At 48.0% G+C, this 20,183-nt stretch overlaps 1 pseudogene; it reads right to left on the bottom strand.

The window, feature by feature from the left end:
• Positions 1–10,928: 10,928 nt before the first annotated feature.
• LOC101039989 (small ribosomal subunit protein eS10-like) lies at positions 10,929–11,467 on the bottom strand (annotated as a pseudogene).
• Between the last annotated feature and the right edge of the window lie 8,716 nt (positions 11,468–20,183).

The following is a 20,183-nucleotide window of genomic DNA, read 5'->3' as shown; positions in this document are numbered from 1 at the left end:
TGCTAAGCAGTCAGAACGTCCATGTGCACCTAGTGCTCACCTTCCTAGCTTCCTGTCTCACCTGGCTGCAGAGGGCGAGGGGGAGCACAGGAGAGGCAGCATGGATGATCAGGGTTCACTTCAGCTACTTACCAACAAGTTATCTATCCTCTTTGTATCTCAGTTTCTTCAACTGTTAGATGAGGATGTTGATACTAATGGCTTACCTTGAAGGTCAGATGGGAGATGAATGAGGTGTTTGCACATGGCCAGTGCTCAATAACGTCGACCATTGTTAATTCCAAGGTTATCCTCTTATAGTGACCTCTTGGGCCTTTCAGCCCCAAGGAGCCTCTTTTCTCTCTGACTCCTGTGGCTCTAACTGTCAAGATCTTGCAGTGAAATTCTGCTGAAACCCTATCCAGATTGTAAACTCTTCAAGGGCGGGCACCCCATACAGGTGCCCCATATTGACCTGGTACACAGTAGGTGCTTACTAAAAGGCTTGCTTGGTTGTGATACTACATGAACTTATGGAACCCTCACAACTACTTTTGGAGGTATATGATATGATTATCCCCTTTTATAAAAACGGGAACGGTGGGTAACATCGAGGTTAAGAAATTGCCCAAGCAGCTGGGTGTGGTGGCTCAGGCCTATAGTCCCAACACTTTGGAAGGCCGAGGTGGGTGGATCACTTGAGGCCAGGAATTCGAGACCAGCTTGGCCAACATGGCAAAACTCTGTCTCTGTTAAAAATACAAAACAAAACACAAAAAAACATAGCCAGGCATGGTGGCATGTGCCTATAATCGCAGCTACTAGGCTGAGGGATGAGAATCATTTGAACCAGGGGGCAGAGGTTGCAGTGAGCCAAGATCAGGCCACTGAATTCCATCCTGCCTGACAGAGTAAGACTCTGCCTCAAAAAAAAAAAAAAAAAAAAAAAAAAAAAAAAAAAAGAAAGGAAAGAAATTGCCCAAGGGCTCACAGCTGTAAATCTTCAGATATTTACTGCAACGTGCTATGTGCCAGACACTGTGCTAAGGGCTGAAGATACAGCAGTGAGCAAGACAAGGACCAGCTCTCATGCGGCTTACATCCTGCTGAGCTGACAGTAGGTAGACATGCCAACGTCCTGTCATAGAAAGCACCAGGCAGACAAGTGGGCAAAGATAGAGAGAGGTGGAGCAAGAGCCATTTTAGATGAAGTAGTCAAGGAAAGACCTCTCTGAGGAGGTGACTTTTGTGCGGAGTCCAGAATGCAGCAAGTGCTGGGTGGAGACAGGGAATCTGCTTCAGCTTTGCTGTGGCAAGTTCAAGGTGGAATCCGAGAGAGGGACAAAAGTCCTGGTGTCAGCAGCACCAGCTCTGGGATGGGGACCCATGGTGTCAGCAGTGAAGTCTCCCTCAGGGAAGGGCTTTGGCCTGATTTAAGGGCGTTTATTCTTTTCTGGATATGAAGTCTGTAAGCCTTCTGACCCTCTTGGAGATCCTTCAAGCACGTCTGCAGTCATGGGTCCTGGACGACTGAGCAGCCCACGCCATTCTCTGAAACTCCATTTTTCTCATGTTCAGCTGGACACTCTCTGTGCACAGCCTCCACCTTTCTGGCCCAGATGGCCCACTGGGGCTATGCACATACCAAATTCCACTGTCCTCACCTTGAGGGCAGGGGCCTGTGTTGTTCATTTTTGTGTCCCCAGATCCTAGCACAGAGCGGCTCAGAGGAAAGGCCCAATGCACGTCCACGGTATCAACAAATAAGTGGCACAGGATACAGTTTCCACACATCTCCCCACCCTGGTTGCTTCCCCCAACCACGTTCCAGTTTGTCGGTGTTCTTCTGAATATACAGAACCCAGAACTGAGCTTAAAACTCCCAGAAATAGGTGAGCAGGGCTGAGCAGAAGGAAACTGTCACCTCCCTAACTGTAGACCCCGGACTTCTAATTACATGACCAGACACTCACTAAGCTTGTTTTGTTTCCGTGGGTGACATACATCAAGCTACTAGCAAGTGTTCTGTGTTTATGGCACCCTACCCACATATCGTTGCAAAACCTCCCTTTACCGCCCTTCTCCCTTAATCTCATGCTTACAATGGTATTGCCCCCTCCCTCACTTCCCAGGAATGGCAAATTGATTACAGCTCAAGAGCTCAATCTTGATTGGTCCTAGCCTGGAACATGGTGCTGAGATAGATGCTGTAACTGAGTTTGGGCTCAGTGAGAAAGATTGCTGCAATTGATTAACGATGTCTGCCAAGCTGCATAAAGGGAAGTAATGTCATTTCCTATCACAGGTCCTAACCTGGGGTCCATGGAAAGAATTAGTGGGTCTGTCATTAACCTGGATAGGGAAGGTGTTACATCTTTAATTTCATTAACCTCTATCTGAAACTTATCATTCCTTCCATTATGAATCCAGACAACAGACCACCGTGGCATTAGCAGGACCTGTGACTTTGTCACCAATAGAAATCACAGATTTTTAAAAATTACATTACAGATGTTCTGCATGTCTTGAAATATCATTGACATGCACTGTGACTTGTAAATGATAAGTTCTTTGCTAGGCACTCATTTACTCACTCACATTTGTTTAGCACCTAGTCAATAGCCTGGTGACATGCCAGGACCTGGGCTGGGTATAGTCAAAAGGGAGATGTGTAAGGCTCAGTCCTTCCCTCAAAAGAGAAAAGCCGACAGTGACAATGGAAAGGCTTGATGCTTTGATGGGGAGAAGTAGCTGAGGCCCCCAACCCATCCCAGAGGGATCAGGGAAGACTTCCCAGAAGAAGTGGCCTCTTAAATGAGTAGGAACAAACCACACCCCTGAGTGCTGAGAAAAAGTGTTCAGGGAGCAGAAACAACATGAATAATGATGCTGGGAAAGAAAGAGGAGGCAGGGCTTACAAAGTATTCCATGGCGGATAAGAGAGGCGAAGAGAGAAGCAGGGAGATGGCTAGAGGGGTCAGGCAGGCCCCTGGAAGTCATGCTTTGCGGTTCCCTGGTCGTGGGGAGGAAGGGGTGCTGGCGCTTGCTGCCCCATCTGTTTCAGTGGCATTGAGCTGTGACTTCAGTGGCCTGGGGAAGTTCAAGGTCACGTCTGGGGTGGAGGAGGTGGAGACCATGTCACCAGGGCTGGCAAAGGCCAACCGGGAAGCTGGGGCCAATACCTGCTCCTCACTGCAGCTGCCACAAGGCTCCTTCTAGAAGGACCGAGCAGGCTCTGTTCCTTTATTTATGGGCTGTGTGAGCAATTTGCTCCTTGCTGGCCGGCTGGCTGGGTGTGTGATGCGGGGATTACTCACGCCCCAGTTGTGGTCCGGCCTCTGCAGGCTGCGGGGTAGTGAGTGAGGTAATTAAGTGTAAAAGATGGAGCAGGCGAGGGAGGGCTGAGGGCGGCGAGCAGTCACTGGTTCTTTTCAGGAGCAGGGGAGTGAGATAATGTAGGATAATAGCCTAGCCAGGCCCTGCCCAGGCAGCCCGGCCTGTGCCGAGAGGTGCCCCCCAAACAGCCAAGACAATTCAGCCTTTTCAGGGAAAATGGGGGGGCTTGGGCAGGGCTTGGCTCCCAGGGACAGCTGTATGGAAATGACAGCTCCTCTCCTTCGTCCTGTCCTGTGTGGCTAAGGGTAGGGGCAAGTGTAAGTGTCTTCAGCTGGGGATGAGGCTGGGGCTGGGGGCAGTAGATGGAACCAGGAAGGCCGGTGGGTGAGAGGAGGGATCCACATGTGGCTGGGAGACCACACAGTGGTTCGTGGTGGCGGACTCCAAGACCTGACTCACCTGGTGGAAACTGTGGCATGGCCTTGGCTAGCTGTGTGACATCAGCCTAGTCGTGGTCCTTCTCTGAGCCTCGGGACTCTCACCTGTCAAATGGGGCTGTCAAACAATCCCTACTTCCCAGGGGTGTTTGGAGAATAGTGTGCAGTGCCTGGCACGTGGGGTGCTTGGTAAATGCTTGACATGGTGAAGTCCAGAATCAGAGTGCATTAGTCATCCACTCATTTAGCGAATAAATGTTTACCGAGTGCCTACTATGTTCTAATGGCTCCTGGGAAAGCAGCTGTGAATAGAATAGAGTCCCTTTCCTCTTGGAGATGACATTCTAAGATGGGAGACAGACCATTAATCATGAAACACATAAGCATAAAAGGTCATACCAACAATCCCACCTCTGAAAACTTATTCTATAGACATGTTTGCACACATGTGGAATGAATGCATTCATGGTTATTTACTGCAATTTTGTTTGGCATAGCAAAATCTTAGTCATGGTCTAAATGTCTGTTACACATGGACTGACTGAAGTATGGAATATCTGAATGATGAAATATTAGACAGCCATCAAAAAGGGTGAGACCATTTCTACTTTTATTTATTTATTTAAAGATAGGGTCTCACTATGTTGATCAGGCTGGTCTCAAACTCATCAGTGGTGAGACCGTTTCTTATGTACTGATACAGAAAGCTCTCTAAGATGTCTTGACAAATAAGAAAAGGAATGTGAAGGATAGTTACTGCAAAAGAGGAGACAATTTTAAAAATGTATTTATATTAGCTTGTGTATAAATGAAACTAATAATAGTTGCTACTCAAGGACGGGAGTATTGTGGGAACAAGAGACAGGGAGGGGAAGGTTTTCACTGTATACTTTCCTGTAACTTTTATTTTTGTGTGAAGTGAATGTATTACTAGTTCAAAAAGTAGAAAATAAATATTCAGCTTCCCCTTTCCTCCTTCCTCCTTTCCTTCCCCAGCATTTGCTGGAGGTGGCTGGTGGGATTTGGGACTAAGCAGGAAAGGCAGCTGAGTGAGGTGGTGGCTCAGTGTGCCTGGGGATTGAACAAACAGGTTCATGTATCAAGGATAATGAGAGCCAGGTTGCTCACCATCAGAGACGGGATTACAAGTACGAAAACAGGAAAGGCTAGAATGAACCCTGTGGTGTTAGATTGGAGTTGGAGGAATCAGTGTAAACTTGTGGCTTTTGATATACATAGTTACATAAGCATGCATGCAAGTGTGTGTGTGTGTGTGTGTGAGACATATGTGCAGTTCCCAGCTCTGTCCACAGAGACAGCAGTATTGAATACACCATATAGCTGTGAATACACCTAATACCCAGATCTTGGGTTTTATTTTTTATTATTTTATTTTTATTTATTTATTTATTTTGAGACAGAGTCTTGCTCTGTCACCCAGGCTGGAGTGCAGTGGCATGATCTTGGCTCACGGCAACCTTTGCATCCTGGGTTCAAGCGATTCTCCTGCCTCAGCCTCCTGAGTAGCTGAGATCACAGGCATGTACTGCCACGCCCAACTAATTGTTGTATTTTTAGTAGAGACGGGGTTTCACCATGTGAGCCAGGCTGATCTCAAATTCTGACCTCATGATCTGCCCACCTCCCAAAGTGCTAGGATTACAGGTGTGAGCCACCGTGCCCAGCCCAGATCTTGGATTTTAAATACCATCCTCCACTGAAAGGAATCGGGCATGGGGAAAATGGTAGATTTGAGGGCTGGGGCGGGAAAAATACTCAGTGCCTGGTACCGTGGTACATCGAGCATCTAGCTGTGTCATGAGATAGGAAAGTGCTCAAGTAATACTGAGGATGCTTTGAAAGGGCCAAGGTGCCAAGTTGAAGGGATTCTCCCAATGGCCAAATCTGGGACAATTTGAGTATCAGAATAATAACAGTAACAGATTATAGCCCATTAAATAAAAATAGTACTGATATACACACACATACATGTATTACATACACACACATACATACACACATGTGCAGGAGGAGAACGCTCTTTCTTACATTAGAATACCCAATAAGAGATGAAGAAGGAAGGTTGGGAATAGTATAGTAGTAATTGATTCAAGCAAGAAGCATTATTAGACGCTAAAACTCAAACTAGATGCTAAAACTAAAGCTGTGTAGTTCATCTGAGGTATAGTTCCTCTGAGGTTCGTTGTCTCACGGCCACAGAAAACTTGGATTCGGACACAGCAGAGTGAGGTTAAGAGCAGACGGTGAATATGCAAATGGAAGAGAAAAGGTCTCTCTGTTGCAGAGAGAGGGGTCCTGAAGAAAACGGCTTGTCCTCAAGTTCATTCTTGTGGGCAACGTGCAGTTCCTTGTGGTTGTGGGACTGACGTTATTCCACAAGATAAATAATTGCAAAAGGAAGGAGGGTGACCTTACGGTGAAGAAACATGGCAGAGAATGTTAGTCAAGTGATCAAAGGCTGCATCACCTGTTATTGGACAAACTGGCATAAGCGAGGGAAGAGTGAAAAATCACTTCTGTGATGTTCCTGCCAAAGATGCAAAACTGAAATCTAATCACGTGGCGCTATCAGATAAACCTAATTTGAGGAACCTTCTACAAAATAACTGGCCTGTACCCTGGGCAAGTATCAAGGTAATGAAAGGCAAAGAGAAACTGAGGAACCATTATAGATTAGAGGAGGCTAAAGAGATAAGATAATGCAATACGATGAGTAATTCTGGATGGATTTTTTGTTTATTATAAAGGACATTATTATTGGGACAATGGACAATATTTGGGCTCTGAAGATTGGATGGTAGTAATATATCAATGTCAATTTCCTGATTTTGATGGTTTTATTGTGGTTATGTAGGAGAACATACTTGTTTTTAGGAAATACACACTAAAGTATTCCAAGATAACGGGGAATCAGATTGACAATCTACTCTCAAACAGTTCAGAGAAAATCCCTCTATCTATAAATCTCTAAGAGAGAATAATAAAGCAAATATGTTTAAATGTCAACATTTGGAGATTCTTGGTAAATAAGATATGGGAATTCTTGGTACAATGTTTGCAGCTCTTCTGTAAGTTTAACATTATTTTAAAATAAAGGTATATTCATGAAACTGAAACCATATGTCAAGTAGTGATAAATGATGGATAGAAAAATCAAGTGGGCAAGGGAACAGAAAATGAGGGAGTGGTGCTATTCTAGATGGTATGGTCCGGGCAGGCCTCTCTAGGGGAAGACCTTTGAGCAGAGATCCAGTGGGAGGGAGGGAGTAGCTCTGTGGACGCTTGGGGAGAGCCTTCCAGGCTGAGGGACCCATCTGAGAAAACGCCCAGAGTGGAGCCAGCTTGGCCCATGTATTAGTGTCTACTGCTCTGTAACAAATCATCGTGAACTTAGTGGCTTTAAACAACAGCCATTTAGCTAACAGTTCTGTAAGTCATAGCCTGGCACAGAACAACTGGATTCTTTGCTCAGGATAGTACAAGGTAGAAACCAAGGTATAGGCCGGGCTTAGTTCTCATGTGAAGCCTCTGGGGAAAAAATGCACTTCCACGTTCTTTTTTTTTTTTTTTTTTGCAGTCGCAGGCAGGAAAGGGGGAAAATTTCGATAGAAAAAGCTTGGAAATCCCGGTGCTGTCACCCATCGTGCTGTTGGAGGCTGGGATTCGTCCAGAAGTCTGCAGGTAATACCAGAATGTTGCCCTGGCCAGGAACTCTCAGTTGCCTCTGGGCTTCTTCCAGCCCCACAGGACCGTGGCTAGGCTCTCCTTGAAAGGAGACCAATCCAAAACAAAGCCAACCTTCCCAGCACCCTGAGGGCAGTGAGGGATTGGCTAAGTTCTCCCGGGCAAGGCTTTCCCCTGAGAAAACGGAGGACAGAGGCCTTAAAGTGAAAGAGTTGGGATCTGCTCCTACACTCACCCTTTGAATGAATCTACCTGGGATCCCAGGCAGGCCCTCACAATGAAGCAGTTGTTCATCTGCGGTCCGTTGTCTCATGGCCACAGAAAACTAGGACTCGGGCGCACTGGAGTGAGGTTCAGAGAGAAACTTTAATAGGCAAAAGAAAGAGAAAAGCTCTCTCTGTTGCAGAGAGAGGGGTCCTGGAGAAGATGGATTGCCCCCAAGTTAATTCTTGTTGTGGGCAACGTTCAGTTCCTTGTGGTTGTGAGACTGACAGTAACAGACAATTTTCTTGTTGGCTGTCAGCTCCTAGAGGCCGCCTGCATTCCATGATGTGTGGTCCCTCCATCTTTAAGTGAGCCAGTGCTGTGTTGAATGCTCCTCATGCTTCACGTCTTTGACTTCCTCTTCTGTGACCAGCTGGAGAAAACTCACTGCTTTAAAAGGGCTCATAGGATTAGGTCAGGCACTGTGTTAGTTCACTTTTGCATTGCTGTGAAGAAATACCTGAGGCTGAGTGATTTATAAAGAAAAGCGGTTTAATTGGCTCATCGTTCTGCAGACTGTACCAGCATGGCTCCAGCATCTGCTTCTGGTGAGGCCTCAGGAAGCTTCCAATCATGGTGGAAGGTGAAGGGAGAGCAAGTGGTGTCACATGTGTGAGAGCCAGAGCAAGAGAGAGAAGGGGGAGGTCTCAGACTCTTTTTATTTTTTGAGATAGAGTCTCATTCTGTCGCCCAGGCTGAAGTGCAGTGGCATGATCTCAGCTTACTGCAACCTCCACCTCTTGGGTTTAAGTGATTCTCGTGCCTCAGCCTCCCAAATAGCTGGGACTACAGGGGGCGCCACCACACCCGGCTAATTCTTTTTCCATTTTTGGTAGAGGTGGAGTTTCGCCATGTTGCCCAGGCTGGACTCGAACTCCTGAGCTCAGGCAATCTGCCTAGCTCAGCCTCCCAAAGTGCTGGGAATACAGGCAGGGGCCATGGCACCCAGCCCCAGACTCTTTTGAACAACCAGATCTTCTACGAACTAACTGGGTGAGAACTCACTTATTACCAAGAGGATGGTGCCAAACCATTCATGAGGAATCCACCCCCAAGATCCAATACCTCCCGCCAGGCCCTGCCTCCAACACTGGGAATCACATTTCAACATGAGATTTGGCGACACTCACCCAAACCATATCAGGCACATACAGAGAATTTCTGTATCTTAAGGTCATTTATGCCAAATAACATAAGCTGATCATAGGAGTAAACACCACCATATTCACAGCTCAGGGTATTTTACAGGAAATGTACACCTGAGGGGGAGGCCTGGGCTGAAATCCTGGGGCCATCTTAGAATCTGCCTACCATAGTTAGGCGGGTTGAGAAACAAGAAAGCTAGTGTGGCTGGAGCACAGTGAACAAGGGGGTGTAGGCAGGAGACAGAACAGAGTATCGTAGGTGGAGAGACACATCTATACCACCTAGCTTGATGGGAGGCTGAGGGCCTGAAAGTCACCTTGTGCCATTTTGGTTCCTGAGGAAGTGGAGAACCATGCCAGTTCCTCCGCGGATTCACTTGCATTAAAAACAACCCTGGGGTAGCACCCAGTAGATGATGTAAGTCAACGGAATGCACGTTGAAGAGTAGCCCTTGGAGAACCAGTGGGCTGCTGGGCATGGGTGATAAGATCTGCTCTGTGCATTTGATCCAGTAGGCACAATGCCAAGAAGCCACGGGCTCGTCAAGGGTCCATGGAAAAGTCTGAAATCTAAAACAGCTGTCTGGAAAAATACTTTAAAACTTTCCAAATTTGAAAGACTTATGAAGTACCTACCAAGTAGCATTGTGCCAACGGGTGATTAGCAATACCTGAGTCTCCTAATAGTTACATATGCATTCTATTTGATGTGACTGCATTTCGTTTCCATTTTAACATTATTATATTTATTTTTTCATAGTATCAAGTGCAATGTACAAATAAAAAGTAACAAAAGGAGACCAGTGAAAAGCAAGTCTCTCTCTTACCTCTGACCCTCAGCCACCCTCTCCCCCTGAGGCCAGTTTCCTGTGCTCAAAGGTATTTTGTGCACATGCTAATGAGCATGTATCTATACACTTGACTCCTCCCCTTTTCACAATGGCGGCTGTTCTTTCTGCTTTTTTGTTCACTTGGCAGTATATCTTGGAGATGTTTCCTATTGGCTTGTGTGGAGCTGCCCACTCTTTTGTACAGCAGCAGAGCAGTCTGTTATTTGGATGAACTGTCATTTATTAACTAGACATGCCCAGAACCCTGCCACCTCTTTTCCTGACACACTGGGCAGTTTTTGCCTCTCCGGGGCTCCCTGCGAGGGCCACTACTTTCACACAGATGACAACCACCTCTGCACATGGAATCTGGCTTGCCCAGTGGCTATCTGACAAGGCTAAGTGACACTGCCCAGAAGTGCAAATAAGTCAGAAGGCAGTGAAGAAGGAAGAAGAGTGTATTAGGTGCCCAAGGAAGGGCTCAGTCCTGCCGATCTAAACACTGTCACTGACACCTCCTGATGTGTTTCTCTAGAACGGCTCCAGGAACGGATTGCTGGGAATGAGTGCAAAATAATGTCCAATTGTTCTCCAGAGTGGTTGTACAGCTGACCCCCTTATCACCAGTGTCAAGGAGGCCTTGTTCCACATAACTGATCGCATTTGGATTTGTCTAGCTTTTTAAATTTTGCCAATCGAGTAGACAGGAAATGAGCTTTTAATGTGAATTTCTCTAATTACTTAGAGGTTGAGCATCTTTTCAAATGTTTGCTGGCTGTTCATGTTTTCTCTTCTCTATGTCTGTCCAAGTCTTTAGCCCATTTTTCTTTTGATTGGTTGTCCTTGTCTTGCTGATTTGAAGGGGCTCTTTATGTATTCGGATGCTAATCTTTGTCAGTCAAACTGTTACAAATATCTCCTAGCTTGTGACTTGTCTTTCCACTTTTAAAAAATGGTGAACTTTGATGAACAGTATCAGTTGTAATGTGATGGATTTATTACTATTTGCCTTTATGGTTTGTCCTTTCTGTTTCTTGCTTTGGAAATCCTTTCCAACTCAAAACCATCCCCATGTTTCTATGATGCACATGTGTGTGTGTATATATATATTTATATATATATATATATGTATATATGTGTGTTTGTGTATATATATATATATATACATATATAATTTTTTAAAGTTTTTTTTGTCTGTAAGTTTATTCAATGTAAAATAATTCTCTCCAATTTTACTGAGGTGGCTGACCATGTCCATGACCAAATCCGGCTCTAAACTGGAATTTGGTTGCTGACCCAGCCCCAGCATCAGCTTTCTTGCTGGTACCAGGGGGCACAGTGCTCTGTCTGTAGGTGTCTCTGTTGGTGTGCCCTCTTGTGAGTCTTGCAGGTCCCTCACCCTCCAGACCTTTAGGCTGAGGCCTGCCAGTCTCTGGATGGCTGTGGCGTAGGGTGGCAGGCACAATCTCCTGGGGAGATGGAGGTCATCATGGGGATATTGGATACCCTCATTGGTAAGGTACCAGTAGAAACGTCTCCGGGCAAACTGTTCCTTCACATAGCCCTGGGACTTGAGAGACCGCCTGGCTTTCATGACATGAAGGTTGGGCACATTCTTGTTTGCCGGCTCCAGTGCTTAGGCATGTGGACGTCCTTCTTGGCCACCATGACTCCCTCCTTAAAAAGGAGTTCATAAATGGCAATCCAGTTCTTCTTAGGCATCAACATTTTGGTGGCTGTAGGGTCTAGAGCCGGGGCTGGAAAGGAAGGAGCATGCCATATATATAAGGGATCATATGTGCATACTGTTTTTTAGCTACTTTTCCACTTACCTAACATGAACATTTTTCCACGTCTAAATATTCTACGGCATCATTGGTTGCATAGTTTTCCATTGTATGGAATATACACTCTTCATTTACTGAATCCCCCATGGTGAACATTTAAGTTGCTTTCAGCTTTCACTATGATCAACAATGCTGCCAAGAATATACTGAAGCTGTTGCGATCCACATTCATGATTATTTCTCTTAGATAAAGTCATAGAAATGAAATTGCCCATAGAATTTAAGGTTTCTGATACATTTTACCAAATTTGCCAGAGGATCCACTTTTGATTCCTTTCCAAGAAGCATTATGCCGTTGTATTCAATTGCCCTTCCCAAGAACCTGGAATCAGCAACATAGGGGTCCTGGAGATGGTGTTTTGAACCAGAGCTGTTAGCAGGCATGTTCTGTTGTGTGCAGAAGCAGTTACTGTGGCAGATAAAGATTTTTCCCTGTCCTCTTCCTTCCTACCCTCTCCTCACTCCTGACAGGTAAGACGCCATTATTAGTGCTATTAAAAGAAAAGAGCCAAGAAATTAGGCCTGCTTTGGTAATGATTCTCGGCGAATTAATTGCATTTCCAATAGCTTAAGCTCTTGTCTCAACCAGCACCTCTACCTGTTGAAGGCAGGAAGAGGGGTCCCTTATAGCTGCTGCCTCCTGGGCTGGACAAATAACATTCTCATAAATTGTTTGCCCAGTCAATGAAGGATTTGTTTTTTTGTTTGTTTGTTTTGTTTTGTTTTTGACAGAGTCTCATTCTGTTGCCCAGGCTGGAGTGCAGTGTTATGATCATGGTTCACGCAGTCTTGACCTCCTGGGTTCAAATGATCCTCCCACCTCAGCCTCCTGAGTAGCTCAGACCACGGGCACATGCCACCATACCTGGCTGATTTTTGTGTTTTTTTTTGTAGAGATGGGGTTTTGCCATGTTGCCCAGGTTGGTCTTAAACTCCTGGGCTCAAGCAATCCAACTGCCTCGGCCTCCTGAAATGCTGAGATTACAGGCATGAGAGACCTCGCTCCCAGCCAGGAATTTTTAAAAAGTCTCCTGGATTATCTTGGATGAGAAAAAAAAAAAAGAAGTCTCCCAGAGAACTCAAAACCCCTAGATCAGGATTCCCCCAGCTTCCGAGGGGTAAGAGGTGGGTACTAAGCATTTAATTTTTAAGTATTTATTTTAGCAAATAACAACATGTATAGTAATTGATCCATTTCTAGTAATTGACACTAATTTTCATTTATGGCAGTACAAAGTTTCCCATTAGCATGAATTGGCCTTTTCTTTTCAAATGAGGCCATTTAAAGAAAAATATTAAGTAAATTGGGGAAAGACAGCCTGCAGATGGGAGTGGGAAGGAGGCGGTGTGATTCTGTCCAAACTTCGAGAAACATTGCTTCCGTGGAAACCCCTCCTTGAAGAAGGCCCTAACCCAGGGCTGGGTTGGGTCAGGGCAAAGTAGGGTCTTGGGATTCCAGGCCAAGGGCACTGGGAGGCTCTGGGGCGTGCAGTAAAGCTGTCACAGTCGAAGTCCAGGTGTCTGGGAGGGGCTTTCGGAGCTCTTCCTGGTGTCGAAATCATATTTAGGGGTTAAAAAAAGTGTGATCCTTGGCCAGGTGTGGTGGCTCACACCTGTAATCCCAGCAGTTTCAGAGGCCGAAGTGGGCGGATCATGAGGTCAAGAGATCGAGACCATCCTGGCCAACATGGTGAAATCCCGTCTGTACTAGAAATACACAAATTAGCTGGGCACGGTGGCTTGCACCTGTAGTCCAAGCTACTCAGGAGGCTAAGGCGGGAGAATCACTTGAACCTGGGAGATGGAGGTTGCAGGGAGCTGAGATTGTGCCACTGCACTCCAGCCTGGGCAACAGAGTGAGACTGTTGCCCAGGCTGGAGTGAAAAAAATGTGATCCAAAAAAAAAAAAAAAAAAAAAAAAGTGATCCTTCTCATTGTGTCATTTGACACTCACAGTGACTTTGTGGAGTTTTAGGCAATGAGGAGATTACCTGTCAGTTTATAGAGGAAACTGAGGCAGGGAGAGATGCAGCGATGAGTCCAGGGTCTCAGGTGAGTAAATGGTCTCCGTTGTGGGTGTGGGTAGCATGGCCAGAAGAAGCAGAATTTGGTCTGGAATTTGTGGAGATGTGTTAGGAGTTGCACCTCTGGGAACAGGACACTCAGCCCTCTCCTGATAACAATAACAACCACCATTAGCATTATGGGGTGCTCGCTGCGGGCTGGCTCTGTGCTGAGCAACTCTGGCTGTCTCACTGCACACTTTATACTAAGGCGATGGGAGGGGAGGTGTCATTTCCCCCAGAAAGTGTCAAGGGCAGGAGTTATTGATTCATAGTGTCTGCTCTTGTAGAAATTTGAATTCCAGTAAGGGAGAGGGGAGCCAGAAAATAACCACGGGAAGACATCAATGAATGAGATAATTTCACATAACGATAAATGCCAGGGAGAAAAAACCCACAGGGCAATGTGATATGGTGGCCTCTGGAGGTAGGGAAGGAACTGTTCTGGATGAGGCTATAGGGGAAGGCTTCTCTGAGGAGGTGACATTAGAGCCGGAGCCAGTAATGCACTGGACTTGAACCTGGGTTTGTGGCATAGGAAAGTCCTGCGCCTGACTCCAAACCTCCCCTTCTTCTGTCTCCTGTGGATTACAGAATGCTTTTGCCAGAGACTCAATCCCTTATTTTTGTTGTTGTTGTTGTTTGTTTTTTGTTTTTTTTTTTTGAGACGGAGTCTCACTCTGTCGCCCAGGTTGGAGGGCAGTGGCTCGATCTTGGCTCACTGTAACCTCTGCCTCCTGGGTTCGTGCAATTCTCATGCCTCAGCCTTCTGAATAGCTGGCATTACAGGTACATGCCACCAAACCCGGCTAATTTTTGTATTTTTAGTAAAGATGGTATTTCACCATGTTGGTCAGGCTGATCTCGAACTCCTGACCTCGTGATCCACCGTCTCGGCCTCCCAAAGTGCTGAGATTACAGGCGTGAGCCACCATGCCCAGCCAGTCCCTTGTTAAGAATCATGGAGTTGGCCAGGCATGCAATGGCTCACTCGTGCAGTGGCTCACCCCTATCATTCTAGCACTTTGGGAAACTGAGGCAGGTGGATCACTTGAGGTCAGGAGTTCAAAACCAGCCTGGCCAACATGGTGAAATCCTGTCTCTATTAAAAATACAAGAAATTAGCTGGGCGTGATGGTGCGTGCCTGTAATCCCAGCTATTCGGGAGGCTGAGGCAGCAGAATTGCTTGAACCTGGGAGGTGGAGGTTGCAGTGAGCCGAGATCCCATCACTGCACTCCAGCCTGGGTGACAGAGTGAGACTCTGTCTCAAAAAAAAAAAAAAAAAAAAAAAAAGAATCATGGAGTCATGGCTTAGGGAATGGAGTGTCCAGGACCTATGGATGAAAGGATGGTAAGATATCCAAGCCAGAGAGGCCTCACCTGTGGTGCTGCCTTATCCAACTCCAGGGACTTCGAGCACTCGCCAACAGTGGAGTCATGCAACACTGAGGGTCTCTCTAGATGATTCCCCTGACCAAAGGGAAACCAAGTCCCAAAGATGAGATGGGTCCTGCCAAAGGCTGTAGCCTGTAGCTGTGCAAGTTGTGCTGGGCTCCCAGGAGCTCAGCTGGAGGCTAAGGGGATGCCTTTCATCCCACCAGGGGGTTGCACCAGGAAGAAAGGGCACCTGTTTCTAATTCACACAAAGGAATGCTATGGGTTGGGGTGGCCCGGAGCCTAGTGGAGGATGGGGGCAGAGGTGAGATCCTCACATCCTCGTGCCATCCTTTTACCCACCTCTCCTGCTTCCCGCTTTGTTCCTGCCAGCCCCTGGAGGGCAGGTGGGTGAGCATCCTCACCATGGAGGGATGCCCCCTCCTTAATTGCGGCAAGGGGGGCCTTTGCAGCCCAGTGCAGGCCTTGTGGGACAGTGAAGAGGAAAAGAAGCAGGCCGGCTGGGACTCCCTGGGGTTTTCGTGGAGCTGACAGGCTGAGGAGTGGTTGGTTCCGGGGGCGGGGGTGGCCCAGAAGTGCCTTATCTCCTCTGGGCCAGTGTCAGCTCCTGTCCCCAGCCTGCAGCACAGGCTGGAGCTGCCAGCCGAGACTGGGGACCGCAGCGAATTTGCATTTATATTGGAGACTTCTGTTTCCAGGGCCTGAGGGGAGGAGGGGTGGCCACCACCATCAGCTGAGCAGAGATGCAAGAGAGGAGGGGCCTGCAACCCTGTCCTGCCAGGGGCACAGGAAGTGGCCGGTGGGCCGGGACTGCCTGGCTGAGGGAACAGTGGCACAGAAGGTTCTCTGGGCATGCGGCCGGCCCCGACAGCCTGCCTGTCCACCCTCCCAGACTCTTGCCAACATCAGCTGGGAGTTGGCTCTGCCCCCAGGCCTGGGAGAAAGGTCAGAGGCCTGTGCCAGCAAGGGACTAAGCAAGGCCGAAGTACTCCTGTGACAGGGTGCAACTGCATGTCACAATCTCAACCCACAAAATTGTAAACTGTTTCAGAAAGAAATGGAGGCTCAGAGGCGGATTAGCCAGTAACGCACGGTGATGCAGCTCATCACCCGCCCTGTGAGCCTCCCAGGAACACCCAGGATACTCATGCACCCTGGGGGATGCCATCTATACTTAGGGGGGCAAAGAGGAGTTGACACCCCTTTCCTGGCTACGTTCTGGAGGATCAGGGGAAGTCATCACAGGCTCATGACACTGTGAGGGCTGGTTTTGTGACAACTTAGGAATCATGTTTCTTTCTCACTTTTCATTTTCCTTTCTTTTCTTTCTGGTTTTAGAGACCAAGTCTCACTCAGCTGCCCAGGCTGGAGTGTAGTGCAGTCACGGACCACTGCAGCCTCAGCCTCTGGGCTTGAGAGTTCCTCCCACCTCAGCCTCCTGAGTAGCTGGGGCCACAGAAGCATGCCACCATGCCCAGCTAACTTTTTAATTTGTAATTTTTAGTAGAGACTGGGTTTCCCTGTATTGCCCAGGCTGGTCTTGAACTCCTGGCCTCAAGGGATCCTCTCGCCTTGGCCTTCCAAAATGCTGGTGTGAGCCACGGCTCCCGGCCTCATGTTTCATTTGATGGTGACATCCACAAAATGGATTTTTTAAGGGCCAAATTCAGACCAGGTTTCCCCTTGTCTTTAGAGAATGTAGTTCCTCCCATTTGTGAGGATCCATGTAGAGAGGGAATGGAAGGAAGGAGCGAAGACAGGAAGGGAAGGAGTGAGGACAGGAGGAAGGAGGATTAGGGAGTGAAGTGTAGAGTAAATAAATAGAAGAGGGGATGGCAGGAAGGAATGGAAGGAGGGAAGGGTGGGAGAGGGAGTAGGTGAGAAGACAGAGTCATCCTGACCCCGCCCCCGAAGGCATGCTTGTTGCTGTTGGAAGTGCCCCTCCGTGCCCTCTTCCTGGCTGTTGAATGGAATGGTGGTCCTCTCCTCATCCGCCTCGCCCTACAGCTGAGACCTCCTGACCTCCCGTAGCAGGTGAACTCTGTTTCAGGCGGGAGACCAGTGACAAGCTGGTTGGGGCTCCAGGAAGCAGAAGTTGGGGCCCTGTTGTGATCCCTGGGCTTTATTTCGATTCCTTAGTGCTCGGCTGCCTCTGGAGGGGGCCTGCCTGGCTCTTTGGGTTCTCTCCACACACTCCCTCCCCCACTCTTCCAGATGGAGGTCTTGGCCCCATTCCCCCAGCCTGTGGCTGTAGGCTTGCAGCTGACAAACCTCCTGGTCCTGGCTCTCCGTCCAGCAGAACAAGCCCTCCCTGTCTGTCACCAAACAGTCAGGACAGCCTGTTCCACCTGGCAGGCTGGACTATTGCCCAGCTTAGTCTCGGGAAATGAGAACCAGGGCTGACAACCCACTGCCTGAGTTCAAATCTTGGCTGTGCCTCTTCCTGGCTGTGTGGCCTTGGGCAAGACCCTTTACCTCTCTGAGCCTCTGGCTTCTCATCTATCAACGGGCATAATGATAGGATCTGCCTCTTGGATTACTGTATGGATGATATAAGATCATTCATGGAAAGTGCTTGGCTTGGTGCCTGGCATGGGATCAAGACATTTCAGCTTATTTTAACTTAGCTGTATCCTTCAGTGCTTGTCTGGCCTAGGCGGGATGTCAGGTCCCAGGGACCTGTCCCCTTGCTTCCTCCATTAACCCCTTTATGACTAGTGTCACCTGGTATGACTATTTCAACATACATAGGACTGAACCCTGGTACTATGAGACCACTACTCCTGCTCCTAGCTGTCGTATAAGTGCTTATGGGATCAGGCACTGTTCAAGCCATTTTAAAATATGACTCCAAATTCCTTGAAACTCCTCTCATCAAGAAGTAGGGTCCACGTCTCCTCTCTTGATTGCTTCCAGGAATAAAATGTGGTTAGAAAGGACCATGCCCGCTGGGTGCGGTGACTCACGCCTGTAATCCCAGCACTTTGGGAGGCTCAGGCGGGCAGATCACCTTAGGTCAGGAGTTTGAGACCAGCCTGGCCAACTAACATGTAAAACTCCATCTCTAATAAAAATAGAAACATTTGCCTAGTGTGGCGACGTATGTCTGTGATCCCAGCTACTTGGGAGGCTGAGGGGAGAGAATCACCTGAACCTAGGAGGGTCGAGGGGAGCCGAGATTGCGCCACTGCACTCTAGCCTGGGCAACAGAGCAAGACTCCTTCTAAAAAAAAAAAGAAAGAAAGAAGGAAAGAAGGAACGAAGGAAAGAGAGAGAGAGAGGAAGGGAGGAAGGAAGGAAGGAAGGGAAAGGAAGGAAGGAAGAAGGGAAGGAAGGAAGGACAGAAGGAAGAACAAACTCTGCTACTTCTGCTTGACATTCATCTTGGAACTCTTGGAACCCAGTCTCCATGCTGGGAGGAAGCCCAAGACCCATGGAGAGGCCACATGTGGATGTTCTGGCCTGCAGTCTCCACTGTGCCACTCCTAACGGCCACACATGTGAGGGGAAGACACTTCTAGATGACTCTAGTCCCAGCCTTCAACTCTTTTCAGCTGAGGCCCCGGATACTGTCGAACAGAAGGATGCCTCCCCCAGTGTGCTCTGTGTGAATCTGTTAGCACAAGAAAATGGTTAACAGTACGACATGTTAGGGTTGTTATGCAACAGCAAATCACCAGAACCCCTGTACTGACTCATTTAAGCTTCACAACTTAGGAAGTAGCTGTTATTATTAACTCCGTTTCATAGATGAGGAAATTAAGACCCAAAATGCTTTAGCAAGTTGCCTGAGTTCACAGACCTTTCTACGAGGAAGAGCTGGGATTTGCGCCCATGAGTTTGAGCACTGAAGAATCAAGCAGGGACCACGTCCTACATGGCCTGGTGGGCCACATAGGTGACTGGGTGTCATCCCGAGGGCCTTGGAGGGCTGTGGGAGGACATTGATGTGTGGAATTCATAAGACCGGGAGAGGGCACTAAGAAGCTTGCTTGGGTGCAATGTAGAGGGTGGGTGAGAAGGCGCTGGAAGTGGCCCATGAGATGGACAGCGCCACCCTGCTATTGACCATCATCTTCTCTCTGTCCTGCTCCTCAAAATTGCGAGGGCAGCAGCAGGAGGCGTGGTCTTAGGCTCTAATGAGCTCTGCACCTATCAGAGTTTGGCCCAGTCAGACAGCCCAGCCTACTCCTTTGGGCTGACTTAGGCTATGCCCTTGGATGGACAGAGCTGGGCAGGCAGAGCTGGGAGCCGACAGTCAGTGTGAACAGGAAGTTGAAGGCCCAGGAGCATCCTCTTTCTCTATGCATAAAGGCGGGCCACAGAGGTCCAAGATCATCTGTGCCAACTGGATCTACTGGGTTTGGAGTTGGCTGTGAGTGGCAGGGAGCCCACAAGAAGAGTGACCTAAAGAGGACAGACCCTGATTTCTCTTTCTTATTACCAGTCTGGAAGCAGGCAGTCCCAGGCTGGTATAATGGTTCATTGATCCTCAGGGATCCAGACTCCTTCTGTCTTATTCCACCCTCGACACTTCATAGTCCAAGGTGGCTGCTCATTCTCCAGCCATCATGTCCACATTCCAGCCAGAGGGAAAGAGGAAGAAGCAAAGAATGCTCTGCTCTCTTTAAAGACCGCCCTCTCACCACTTCTGTGCCGACTCAGTAGTTGTACTTGGTGTTCCGCTTACCTCTTCGTGGCAGGAATGCATACGCATGGCCACCTCTAACTGCAAGAGAGGCTGGGAAGTGCGGTCTCTGTTCTGGCATCCATGCACCCAGCTACACTGACGGGGTGGGGAGTTTTCATACTGCAGGACATGGCAAATCACTTGGAATGCCAGCCGCACCTGGCACCTGGAAGCCAGAGTAAGTGTTTTGAAACTTGAATCCTTTTACTTCCTTGCTTAAAATGATCCTGTAGCACCCACTGCTCCCATGATAAAGACTAAATCCTCATCTGACCCTCAGCGCTGCCTGATCTCACCGTGGCTCCCTCTTCAGCCCCATGCCCTGGTTTCCCCAGCCCCATCCTCCCCAACTGACCCTAACATTGAAGTCAAACCATGCCCACTCCATTCTCACCTTGGGTCTCCCTTTGCCCTCTGATTACGTGGGTTCTCCTCTTGCCACAGCTGCACCCTATATGTACTCTGCTTCCTTATCTGTAAAAAGTACCCA

This window comes from Saimiri boliviensis, chromosome 9 (genome assembly GCF_048565385.1).
Source record: "Saimiri boliviensis isolate mSaiBol1 chromosome 9, mSaiBol1.pri, whole genome shotgun sequence".
NCBI lineage: Eukaryota > Metazoa > Chordata > Mammalia > Primates > Cebidae > Saimiri > Saimiri boliviensis.
Note: the sequence above shows the minus strand (reverse complement) of the source record. Positions and strands in the feature narration are given on the sequence as shown.